We start from the raw sequence: 4051 nt of genomic DNA, 5'->3' as shown, positions 1-4051 counted from the left end.
GCTGTACTATGTGATATCACGATGAGCTGCCACTTGCTGCTGCAAACACATTTAGCGTAAGAAATTTTTTTTCGCAGATAGGAGGCTTAGTGGCACTTCGATCCCATTCGTATCAGTAAAGGAACTGCGGTGGCCCCTTCAAGACAGCTATAACGCTATAGTAACGGGATAACAGCAGCCCAAGCAGAACCTATGCAATAGCGAACCTTTCCGTCTGGGCTGATGATTTGGGGTCCTGGGTTCAAATAGCGTCGCGACAATTAAAACGATATCGTTGCTGCATTATTATTTTTCCCAGCTGACTATTGCCGTATTTGTTCTTTTCTCCTGTACTTCACCACCACGCCCGACCTGGAGGTCTCCTACCATATAGGGCCCGTTGCGTAGCCCAGGGGGAAGTGGCTTGAGGCCTTAAGTAGGTGGCCGCTTTAGCGGCCGCAGACCAATGAAAAATGACTTGTTACGTTGTTACTGCGTGCACCAATGAAACGGGCCCAACCCCTGACTAGGGAAACTCTGTGCTCATAACAGGCAATAGGACTTGCTGGGCGAGTTGGTTCATACTGCGGGAAGGGAACATGAACTTTCAATTAAAAATAAAAGTAATACGCATTTGCCCGCGCATTGTGAAGTTTGCATGTGTGTTCAAGATTTCCTAAAAAATAAAGATCTCGGATAAAAGCCAAGACACCACTGCCCGGGAGCAGATGGAATCTTTCTACATATCTCTTAGAGAGATTATTTTATTGAATAAAGGGAAAATCAGACATCCACCCGTTCGTAGCAATTGCTACAAAGGAAACCCGCGACAATTAAAACGATATCGTTGCTGGGTTTCCTTTGTAGCAATTGCTACGAACGGGTGGATGTCTGATTTTCCCTTTATTCATTACTTCTCTCCACCTTGCGGGTTTCCGCAGAACTACTGCGTCAAACTCTTGCCTTTGCTTCGTGTTGTCGACAAATTCGACTTCGCCCTGCCATCTGCTAGCCGCCTGGTTAGCTCAGATGGTAGAGCGGCTGCCCCGGAAAGGCGGTGGTCCCGGGTTCGAGTCCCGGACCAGGACGAATTTTTCTTCAACTTTGAGGCTTTTCTTTCGAGGAACCCGTATGGGTTTCCTTTGTAGCAATTGCTACGAACGGGTGGATGTCTGATTTTCCCTTTATTCATTACTTCTCTCCACCTTGCGGGTTTCCGCAGAACTACTACGTCAGATTATTTTATTATTTGTTTTGAACACATATACAAATATTCACTGTTGACAGGAAAGGAGAAGCGAGGAGCAGGCTGGCAACTGCCACCGGACGGGGTACAACGCCTGCCTACTCTTCTGAAGGGAGGTAACAGCAACACAGAAATGGAAGATCTGTTAGAGGGAAGGCTCGCGTAAATAACGAAGGAAGGCTTGCGTAAGTAACGCATCTATTTCTTTAATGAACAGTCAGAGGTGTTTATAGTGCAGCTTGCTCTTATCTGTGGTAGTGACCATATGATTACATATGTCGCGCATGTCAGACTAAAGAAGTATATTGGAGAGGGACGAAGAATAAAGGCATAGTTGGAAAGTTAGCGCTTGTTCGTGTTCCTTGCTACGGCCTTAATTGTGTTGAATTCCGCACAGTCATTGTTTTCCCTCGCTCATAACATGTGATGGAATAAATAGCCTACCTCCCCTCCTTCCCCAATTTTTCCAACTATTCGGTGAAGGGGCCCGCCATAATAGTGCATATACTATTATGACGGGCTCACTCACCGTAGTGAGTGCCATCAGCAAAAGCAACAGGAAATGACGCTTCAGAGCAAATGATTTGCCAGTGCTGCGAATCATATTGGCGTATAATGCGTACAAACGTGCTGCCGAGCTTCACCTCTCCGAACGCCGCACACGAGGCTAAATTTCGCTCCGATTCTGTCGTGCCAGGCGCGAAAACGGCGCCATATACGCGTGATACAAGCGCATCATCGAGTAATGGCTTCTTTCCTCTACACAACGATACCAAAGTAAGGTGTATGACACCTATTATTGCATTAGAAAGCTTACATACCTAACTTATGATGTAGCCAGTTGAGGTCCTACACATGCACTGTTGCAATCGTGATCGCCCTCCATTCGTAGCGGGCGTGCGGCGGTCAAAAGTGGTGGGCGTAGATCGACATCCCTCTGTCTTGATGTCCGAGTCCCTTCACGCCACTCCTGGAAGCTGCGTGCCGAATGAGGGGACGCCATAACGGAGCAAGCGTGCTTTGAGCGTGGCAGCGTCCGATGAGTCCGAGCGCAACGCTAAGCTTAAATGTTGCTGTCAGTGCATCGCCTTTTTGGGCAAAACTGCCAGTTCTCCTAATTAAAGAAAGAATTGGAGGCTATTGTAGCACAGGTTGTCACTTTAACACGTGACACGTGTTCATTACTGAGAATAGAAACGAAATATACTAAGAGATGCTGAGACAAAACATGAAAACTGAGGTTTATAGGCACGAAACAATGCATGCTGGTTAGGTTAAGTCACTGTCTCAAAGAGCCTTGTGACGTGATAATAACAGCGCAGAGCTGGCAACGGGGACGCATCGTGAAGCCATATGGTGATATAATGGAAGAGAAACTGCGATGCTCAGAAAAAAAATACGAATAAATATATGCCTCAGCCTGAGTGGTGTTAGAGGACATCACGCGCGGTACATCACGGGCATCAGATTTACCGCTTTGTGTCGCCTGCCTTTATATGCCGCCCCCACTCGTGTCCAAAAAGGTGCGCCCTACAACTTCCTGTTCGCAGCACGCCGCGATGCGCGCCACATCTGACTTCAACCTCGCACCGCTCCAAGCGAGCCGTCACTCTTGGCTGTCACGGCGCGGAATCTGATCAGACCTCATTTTCGCGATCGACTCCGGAAAGAAAAGCCGCCGTGCTCCTTTTCACAGCCCGGGCAGTTCATTTCTCTCGATTCACCGGAGACGATAGATTTCTCTTCGCTCGCAGCGATAAATATGCATGCGAGAAAGCGGTGCGACCGATCGCAGCTCCATCCGCCGTCCCTTCCGGGCCGTTTCCGCTGTCGTGTTAAGGTTGCCGAGTGCCAAGGGGTGACGTGCTTTACCCAGCAACAAAACTGTAGACTCGTTTTGATCTCCTTCCCCCTCCACCCTCCCCCATATCCTCCATTTAGCGATAGTTTTGTGTTTCCTCTAACTTTATTTCGTTTCTCCTATCTTTGGTTGACAATTACTATGGAAAAGGCACGCCGCTTAATCGGTTAGCTACGGGGTTCGCTAGCTTCGCGTTATGCGCATATGCTTTCACCTTCTTGCTCCGCGTACCTGAGCTATAGCTGTATTGGCGCGTTGGTCGTGTGCCCCAGGGCTCCCTCGCCCACAATAAAGACCTTGCGCCGCTCTACTACCTTCGATTTCACATTCCTCGGCCTTCTTCCGGCGCAGTGAGGCCGGCACGTGTACGCGCCCCGAGCGTTCCGTTGGGTCTGCTGACGTGCCGTGACGTTCAGCGTGCGATAACGGTCGGGCCGCCCAATTTAATGATCGCCGAGCCGTTTTAACCCCAACATGCTTCTACACGGGAATCTTCGAGACATACCTGCTTGAACGCGCCTGCTGCTTCTGTTCTTGTCGTTGCTCTCGGAAATTGGCTCTGCACTTGCATGGTGTATAAGGAGAAATGTATTAAATAGACGCCGAACACGAACTGAACCTGGGAAGGAGCAATAATATTTGTCCTTCGTTCACGCGCTTCAGCAACCTGTGGACGAGCTTTATTTACTAGTCGCAGTCCCTATATAGACAGTATGTAAGTTGGCCTATACTACTATACGGATGACGTGAAAAAAAAAAACATTCAACGCACGGTATTCAAGAAAAATATGCTGAGGGATGATATATTGCAAAATAACAATACGCTATTTATTCTCATTGTCAAAACACCCAGCCCACTTTTGTCCTTAAAAAGACGTATAGTATAGTAAAAGTAAAAAAAAGTGTAGTAAAAAAAAAACGCTCATCCAACCTCCAAGGCTGGTGTTGCACCTGACAGATTTATT

At 48.0% G+C, this 4051-nt stretch overlaps 1 non-coding gene across 1 annotated transcript; it reads left to right on the top strand.

Moving 5' to 3' along the window:
- Window positions 1–993: 993 nt before the first annotated feature.
- Window positions 994–1068, top strand: TRNAS-GGA (transfer RNA serine (anticodon GGA)). The gene has a single exon. It is a non-coding gene; the product is annotated as a tRNA-Ser (tRNA).
- Window positions 1069–4051: the final 2983 nt, after the last annotated feature.

This window comes from Dermacentor variabilis, chromosome 2 (assembly GCF_050947875.1).
Source record: "Dermacentor variabilis isolate Ectoservices chromosome 2, ASM5094787v1, whole genome shotgun sequence".
Lineage (NCBI taxonomy): Eukaryota > Metazoa > Arthropoda > Arachnida > Ixodida > Ixodidae > Dermacentor > Dermacentor variabilis.
This window is presented reverse-complemented; position numbering and strand designations above follow the sequence as displayed.